We start from the raw sequence: 9535 nt of genomic DNA, 5'->3' as shown, positions 1-9535 counted from the left end.
GCACGTGTACTGGTTGTCCACTTGGTGGAGGGAGGATCGTCTACCACGGGTGAACAAAAAAATTGCGACTTGACGTGTTATGTTAAAAAAAGAGGCAAACCATGTGGGGCCTACCTTAGAGGCAAGGCTCTATACATTGGAGTACTTTTGATGTGTCCCGTCAACTCGCAGAATGAGGAGAAGCTTGCTTAGTACGCCGTCTCCCCCGCCCACGGGCGCGGTGGCTCGCAGGATGAGGTGAAGCTTGCTCCGCCTTACGCCCGCTCCCTCGCCCATGCGCGCGGTGGCTCGCAGGACGAGGAGAAAAATTTACTACTCCCTCCGTTTACTCCTCGTCCCTACTACCTTGGTTATAGAGATTATATCATATTGTTTGGAATATATATGTCCTTTAGTAGATTTCAATATGAACTACTAGTACATACTCCAAACACTGATGTATATAGACGTATTTTAGAGTGTAGATTCACTCATTTTGCTCCGTATGTAGCACTCTCCCTCGCCCCTCGACCCTCGCCCACGTGGTGGATGTGCATCAATTCATTCGGTCTCATATAGCCAGAACGATATATACTGCACTACCATTATTGCTCGACTTCCCGAAGAGGCGAAGAGCCAATCGCAAGGTTAATATTTTGGAGATGCCAAGCGCAAGGTTATAGGAGAACGAGTAGTAGGTGCCGCGTCATTTATAAATAAACTTTTTTTTTCTTTAGTGGCACGTACGCAATATGATAGGTTCATATGGAGAGAAAAGGAAATCGATCCACTATATACATAGTCAGGACGGGCCAGCCTACACGGTTGCTTGCTGGGGTTGCTCTCTTCACACTCTCTCGCACAAAATGACTGTGGCCACATCTCTAACATCCCGGCAGATCACGTCCGCTTGGGGAAGGGGTGGATGCTTAGTGTAGATGCGGTGGCCGTCGCCGACGGCAAAAACCCACTGTCGGCATGTCCCGATCAGGGGTCCCCGCCGTTCTCTCTCACAAAGCCGGTGAGGTTGCCTTCGTCCCTTGCTCACTGCCGCGACGTGGGCAGTTGCCGCCTCCCGCCACCCTCCTCAAGGTTGAGCTACGTCCCTCAGGTACAACTCCCTTTACAGCCGGCTTGCACCACTGCTCCAGCTGCCCACATCACTCCCTGTGGATATTTCTCTACTTCTTTGCCCCGCACATACCTCTACTGGCTTCTACATACTGTATTTGTGATGAGTTTATGTCTCATCAACTAGTCCCAGTAATCTTATTCTAATCACGCTTCTTCAATTTCTTTGCCACAGGGATGCTCATCTCGATTTTGGTGAAACTGCACAAAATGATCCGATGGTCAAAAGGTTGCAAACTTCATTTATTAGGAAGCTCGAACGTTGCAAGCAAATTGAAGCCTGGTCAGGGTTCACGGTTCAAGGGCTAGGGACTGCATGGATCGTTTTTTTCTTTAGCTGCCTCTGTTCCAAAATAAGTGTCAACTTTAGTAGTAGTACAACTTTGTACTAAAGTTTGCACAAAGTTGAGACACTTATTTTGGAACGGAGGGAGTACATATTTGCTATGATCTGTCAATCATTGAGATGTAATAGCATGCATGTTAGTCTCCTTTGTATTTGATGAAATGTTGCAACGGGCAACCTTGGACGCAAGATACATGTAACAGAAGCTGGACGCTTCATAGCATTGTACAAATTTATCTCGCTGATAAATTACAGTACGTACTATACTAGTACTTCCTCCGTTCCTAAATATAAGTCTTTGTAGAGATTTCACCATGAACCACATGCGGATGTATATAGATGCATTTTAAGTGTAGATTCATTCATTTTGTTGCATATGTAGTGGAATCTCTACAAAGACTTATCTACTAGTAATAGCTAGCCCCCACTACTAGGAATTCTCTATCCTCTCCTTGAGCCACATCATCAAAATTGATGTAGCCGTTAGATGAAGTAAATCAGTCCATAATAGCCGTCTGATCTAGACATTGAGAGGCTCCGCACTAAGCCACATGCAAGCATGCAGAAATACCGTGGCACATGCATGTGAGTGGGTTTTAAATCACATCAACATGTCTGCATGCAAGCATGCACCGGTAGCATGCATGTAAGTGAGCTTTTAAGTCCCATTAACATGTCAAAAAGAAAAATATAATCCCATTATGCAGTAGGAGTTGGCTGATCTTTTTTCCTTACGTGGGATGATCTAAATGATGATGGGAGTTTATTTAGTTTGGCTACCACATTTGTCATGCGGTTATAGAGTTTTTTTAGTTCTATGAAATCGATAATTTTGCGCAGAGAGATATACCGCTGTTCCGCGGCAACGCGCGGGGACTCATCTAGTAATATTTAGGAACGGAGGGAGTACTATGTAAAGAGTTAGGTGTCGCACGGTGATAGTGTGAGGTGGGCCATGTAATCACTGAGCCTGCGTGTTTTCACTGCTCTTGCACGCCTCCGCTGTAAGAATGGAGAAAATTGTAATCTAGTAGTAGTACCTCCTTTCGCCGAAAGCGTGGGACATCCAGCAGTCCTACCACCTCAGTAATAAAGACCAATGAGCCATCAAATCACGTAGACCCAGCAGTAAGTTGGACGGACGAAGCAACCATCACTTTTGCGCCAGTGAGAGGTGGCGTCCGCTCTGCCCGGGCATGAATGCGGCACCGATTCTTTGGAGCGGCGCTGACCGTTTCGGGCGGGAAGCGCGCGCGGGCGATGGAGGGGCTTTGGGTGGGCCAGGCTGGTCAGGAGCGGGCGTGGCAGCTGTCCGCATGTCCCTACCGGACACGCCCGGAAACGAGAGGATGCACCGACTCTCGCGGCTAAAATCATACACTACACAACATCTCTCTGTAGGAGTAGGTCGATCTGTCGCTCTCTCTAACACACACATGCTATTAAGCACACACAGACACACACACACACACGCACAAGCACGCACCTTGGTCCCGTTGCACCTTCTAACGTGACTTATTACACCTAGACGGAGGGAGTAGTAAGTATACAAGATACGGTGGCACACTGACTTAAGTCGAATACAAGTGCCCAAAATTTGTGTGCATGTTATAATAAGGATTCACTTAAAATAGTACGTGAGCGAACAGAGGGATCAATTGGACAATGTTCCCGAGCAGTAGCGAGATGTGTGAGGTAAGATACACCGCTGGCGCTTTTAATTTTTCTTATTAATTTGTTTGTTTCACCCTCTGACTGGTGGGACCCAACGTACTACGTGGAGAGAGGTAAGGTGACTAAGGCTGCATTATTTCTGCACCACTGTGGATAGTCTTACCACCAAAGCCACATGACACGATTATGATTGAAATCCCAATGACTCCCACACACACACAAAAAAACACGGCATGCTTGTCACACGAATGCAGGAATGTATAAAAGGTTATTTCCCTCTCGTTGAACATAACGGGAGGGTTGTGTAGCTGGTTAGCCTGTTCGCTCATCAAACTTGAGGTCTCGGGTTTGATAACTACACTTGAGCATAATTTGTGCCAGGAGGATTCTTTGACTGGTCAAAATGTTTTCTAGGGTTTGCACGCTTCATACTCTCTCTCCAGTATATATATGCACGCTGGAGCCTTAGCGCTTGTAGTTGCTCTCTTCACACTCTCTCGCCCTCTCCCGCTAGAGCCTCAACGCTTGTAGTTGCTGTCTTCACACTCTCTCGCCCTCTCCAGATCTAAACAAGACTTCGTTGGCCTCTCTCTCCCCTCATTGCTGCTCAAAGAGCCGGCAGGATCCGTCCGCCGGGAAGGGAAGGAGGCTTAACGCTGTCGCCGTCGGCGAGGGACTACCGGCGCAGCTGTTCACTTTCCACCCAGCGGAGGCGCGGGAGGGCCTCCGACCCCTTCTTCTTCGCCGCCATCCCGTCGCCCATTGAACCACGCCCCTAGAACCTTAAGGTATAATTTACTTACTCCACATGCATTGCTCTAGCTGCATGTATACCATGAATCTAGGACGTGGTTCAAAGAGGAAAGGAGTGGGGGAAGTAGTGGGAAAAGTTGTATATAGCATGAATCTAGGACGTGGTTCAAAGAGGAAATGAAGGGGGAAAGTTGTATAGCATGAATCTAGGACGTGGTTCAAAGAGGAAAGGAATGGGGGAAAGTAGTGGGGAAAGTTGTATCGCATAAATCTAGGACGTGGTTCAAAGAGGAAAGGAAGGGGCGAAAGTACTAGTTCAAAAAGGAAAGGAAGGGACAAGGCTGTAGGGTTTGAGCAGGACTAGATTTGCTGCGCTCACATAGGGAAAGGTGTCTAAAGATAACAAAACTGGGACCAACACAAATATGCTCCTTGGTTATTTGTTCTTTGTTGCAACAGACTGTGCATGACCACAGTACATCGGTAGATGCACATGGTGCTGGTGCGTCCACTGTCCCGTGCAACTCATTAGCTGTTGTTAATCTAAGGCCCTGTTTGATTAAAAACTCCCTAGTCCCTACCTGCTTGGTTCCAGGGACGAAACATGGACTAGAGGTTATTAAATGACATGCTAAAAGACCATGTTACCCCTAGTAATGAACTAATAGAGACAAGGTGCGATGCGTGGCAGGGGCAACTGTTGGAAAAAGTCCCAAAAAGACTCCCTCGGGGTCTTCTTTCTTTAGTCCCAAATGCCCACTTTTAGTCCCTAAAAGTCCCTCCTGTTTGGTTTAGATGGGACTGACACGGAGTTTTTTTAGTCCCTACACCAAAATGTCCCTGTAAACAAACACCCTCTAATAATGCCGCTGGAAAATTGATGCAAGGGACTGACACGGAAGCTTGTCTGTTATTGAACCAAGTGATGAAGGGGAAGAACACCCTCTAATAGTCCCTAAAAGTCCCTCCTGTTTGGTTTAGATGGGACTGACACGGAAGCTTGTCTGTTATTGAACCAAGTGATGAAGGGGAAGAACAAGCGGAAGAAAAACAAAAATCAACTCCCGGTGCTGTAATGAAGCACTGGAACTGTGATGAGACAAGTAATGATATAGTTTTGCATCTTAATTTATTGCTATGGCTGGAACGAGCAATTGTTTTGCCACTGATTTGATGCCACTCTTAATGTAATATGTAATTATCTCTACTTGTGCAAACAGGGATCTTCTTTGAAGATACCATATATTTTAGTGGAACTGCACAAGAAGATGTTGGAAACATTAAACTAATCGAGGAGTATATAGTAAGCATGGCCACCACCGTAGATAGCAACAGATGGTTCCGGAGAAGTGCATCATCTGTATGCTCTACACAATAAACCTCCTGACAAAGGTTGGTACTCGCCCACTGATTTCATCCATATGATTGAGCTTTGTCATCTCTATTTGTGTTGTGCTACTGTTTAGATACTGTCATGAAAAAGTGGTATTGTCCTTGAGAAGTGCTTCATCTGTGCTGTTTCAAATATTTCCTTTCCTTTTTTTTGAGCAAACAGGGATGCTAGCATTTAGTAGTCCTCTTGTCTTTGCACAACAGGATCATCTTCCTCTAAAGAAGAATATGGAGTACGTGAAGTGACTAGTTCCGATTATGTCAGGATGAGGAAGCCCTGTCTATCTTCTCATCAGAAGGAGCAGTTGAAGGATGGTTACATTACTCCCCACAAGACCAAACTAACTTCAGCTCAGAAGGACTAACAAATCTCCATTTTTTTGCTATGATGCGCGAGTACAATGTTGTTCTAGGATTCTTTCTGGTGAGTTCCATTTTTCTAAAAGTGTGCTCTACATGGACCATGTATGTGCCTGTTGAAATTGTCAATTCATAGTACAATTTGCTTTATACTAATCACTTTTTTGTATTTGTGCAAACAGGGGTGCTCAGCTTGATTTCAATGGGAACTGCACAAAATGTTCATGAATACATCGAATCATTCATTTCCACCACAAGAAAGGAGGTGCCGATAAGTTCAAGGCGTTGCAACATATAAGGGCGAAATCATACAAGCTACGCGCGAATTTGGTTGATTTTGGTGGAACTGCACAAAAAGAACAGCTGGTTTATTTAGCACGAGGTGCCATGTCAATGTCCGAACTGATTGCAAACCCTGCCCATTCCACAATCGTAGGCATTTGATATTTTGGAATGGGACAACCTTGTCAAATTTTCCTCATTGATTTTAGCAAGACATGCGTTTGATATTTTCGAATGGGACGCCCTTTGCTGTCAGCAGCGTCGATCAATTTTTTCTTTATTCTTTAGTTGTGAAGTAAATATTGCCTCTGACATGTGAGTCGCTGAGATGCATAATCATCGATTGTTTTGAATGTTCTCTATGAATTGCCAGACCTGTGTGTTTGATTGCAATGTACAGAAACGCTAAAAAGCTGCTCAAACTCTTTGTACTCATTCTGTTCCTTTTTACTTCGCACATTGTGAAACTGCATACTTTTTTGTATAAGATTGGTCAAAGTAGAGATACTTTGACTGGAGACAAAACTTGTATGCACGACTAGAAAGGCCCGGAGGGAGTACATGTGAAACTGCTGCAAACGAGGTGATCACCCTGGGAATAATGCTAGTACGTATTGTTTTGCATGTTCATCCAATGCCAGTGATACAGGAATTCGAACTAATCGAAGTAAATTCATTCATACACGGTCGGATTTCATATAAACATGCCGGATTTCATTACATTTCATACATTCTTCAACTAAAGAGGGGTACGCTGGAGGTATAATTAATTAACCGAAGCTACCCACCTGTGTCCTGCTGAGCCGAACAGAAGCTTCAGTGACTTAACTGCAGGTGCAGTTGCGTAACTGACATGTGGCCTGTTGGGCCCACGTGTCAGTCAGCCAACTACACCAGCAGTTAAGTAGAAGCAGCGTTCTTCTCCAGCGCAGCTCTCTGACTCCACGTCGCCGCCAAGAAGCTAACCGGCCGTCAATGGTCAACCCGCCTAGCTTGGCTTCAATCGGAGGGTAGCAGCGGTGGCCTTACTTGGACCCGAGCGGCGGCGACCTACCGTGTTCTACTCTTCCTTGTTTTCTGTGTGGCGCGGCCTCGTTGGCAGCGGGGCGGGGCCTCGACGGAGCCGGCGATGTCCTCTGTCTCGTTGCTGGCGGGCGGCGCCTCAGCGGAGCGGTGGAAATCCTCCCCCACGTTGTCGGCAGGGTGGGGCCTCGGCTGAGCCGGCGATGTCCTCTGCCTTGTTGTTGGCGGGGCGGAGCCTCGGCGGAGCTGGCGGTGTCCTCTGCCTCGTTGTTGGCGCCGCGGGGCCTCGACGGAGCAGGGCCTCGTCGACGCCAGCGGAGCGGGGACTCGTCGGAGCCGACATTGTGCTCTGCCTCGTCCTCGGTCTCGCCAAACAGCGCCTCGCCCGCTTCATCGCCCTCTTTGCTAGCCTCTTTGTAGGCGGCCGCAGCCTCCGCCACCCGCATGCGGTACCACCAGCGCTCGAGGCGGCCCTTGCGGGCGGAGCGGTACGAGTCGAGCAGCGCCTCCTGCTTCGCCCGCTCCGCGGCGATCTGCTCCTCCGCCCGCAGGTGCTCCTGGAGGAGATGGTGGTTGTAGGCGGCGTCGGCCTGCGCCTCCCAGAACTGCTCCTCACGCATCTGCCTCACCCTGTCCATATATTGGGCACGGGCCTCGCCGATGGTCATGGTGCAATGCACCGGCGAGGATGGCGCGGAGGAGGGGGTTGGTGCCGGATCGTCGACTACCATGTTCTCCATTGGGATGTCGTCGTCCTCCGGCTGCCTGGCGGCCAGCCGGTCGGCAGCAATGGCTGCCATCTCCTTGTGGTCCGTCGTTCGCCCGTCCCGAAGAGCGCGGGAGCGCGAGGAAGCCATGGTGGGCAGTAGTGGTGTGGAAAAGAGAAAGGGAACGAATGCGGATGACTGCGGCTATGGCCGACGCAGCAGTTTATATAGCAATGGTGGGCGGGCGGAGGGACGGACGTGTGGCGCTAGAGTAGCTGCCTCGGCAACCGCGTATCATTAATGTGGGCGGCAGATGGATGGACGGACAACACTTGTGTCGTTTGAAGGCGGAGCAATCGCCTGCACCGAGAAGCGGCGCGGGCGGCGCTGACTGTTTCGGGCGGAAAGCGCGCGCGGGCGAGGAGATGACTTTACTTGGAGAGGATGACAATGGGGACCCACCAGGTCCATAGCCTCACGTACGCAAGTGCCTGCTTATTATATATATATATAACTACAATTTATTTTGCTTCCTCCTGGTTTCCTGACATCACGGTCCCACACCATTGTCAACTTATGTAGTAGTCAATAAACGAGAGAATTGCACAAGAAGCGGCCGACAGCTGGGACCAAGCAGCTCGAGCAGTATTTGTGTTTTTGAGGTGTGAGCACTGCAGAGTTTTTCGATGTTTCGCCCAGATATTAATTTTTCTCCTCTGAACAACAACGAAAACATCGCTGCAGGTATTAACTGGGCGGGCTGTGGCCCGTCTAGCCTAGGCCAGATATCCAGCCCAGATATTAATTTTTTTCAAGCTGAAAATGGCTAGCCCAGCTATACTTTTTTTAGGAATACCCAGGCAAGGTCAAGTTGTTATTCTCCGCCCCGCTGGGCTGCAAATCTTTCCTAGGAGGGATGCATTAGGCTTAACAAGAAAATGGGCTTTAAGAAATAATAAATGGGATGTAACTATAAAAACTGGGCAGTAACTATAAAAAATGCACCAAACACGTGATTACTTTATAAAATATTATTTTTGGATATCGAAAATTTTAATTTCATTAATTGTTGCGAGCGCAATGTTTTGTTGGATTTTTACGTAATATAAATTTATATTGAAATTGTATTTAATCTGACTAGAAATTTCGGGATAAATATATTTCGGATCCCATCAAAATGTGGGAAATTTTATTGAATTCTGTTTTGAACGGTTGGTTGAAATGGGTTGTACTTTTAACAAACTGTAAATGGGCTGTAGTAAATTCCATTAGAATTCAAAAATGGGCTACACATTCTTACAAATCTCAAATGGGCTATAAGTTCTCTGCCACACACTTCTGGCCTTACTAAGTTGGCGCGTCCCCTAAAAAATAGAGTTGACGCGTATGCAAGGCTTTGTCAACTTATAGTCAACACACAGTTCTAGCAGAAGTGGCCGTTGGATGTCCATCCAACGGATGCCGTGCTTCTTCTTCAATCTCGGATATTCTAGCTTCACTCGCCCAAAAAATGATTCCTCCCCTGACATCTGGGGCGCACCGTTTCGGAAGCTGACCTGTGGGCCTACTAAGTTGACGTACCAAGGGCTTTGTCAACTTAGTCAATATAAACGATTCTAGCTGCAGTGACCGTACGATGTCCATCCAACGGCCGTCGTGCTTCTTCAACCTCTGGTCTTCTTGCTCCAGCCGCCCAAAGCAGCGCCGGTCGTGCCGCCTGCTCCTGCCTCCCGTGGCCGGCTGTGCTACCGCGGAGGCCTCACCGCCCCTACTACTCCCACCGCTGGCCAGGCCATCCCTCCACTCACCCACACCCCCTGTTATTTTGCGGCGACGGCAGCGCAGCCGAACCAGTGAACCCTCGTACTCCTCTCCGCGTGTGCATCCA

Source organism: Aegilops tauschii, chromosome 5 (assembly GCF_002575655.3).
Source record: "Aegilops tauschii subsp. strangulata cultivar AL8/78 chromosome 5, Aet v6.0, whole genome shotgun sequence".
Classification (NCBI taxonomy): Eukaryota; Viridiplantae; Streptophyta; class Magnoliopsida; order Poales; family Poaceae; genus Aegilops; species Aegilops tauschii.
The sequence above is the reverse complement of the archived record's forward strand: the minus strand, read 5'-3'. Positions refer to the sequence as shown.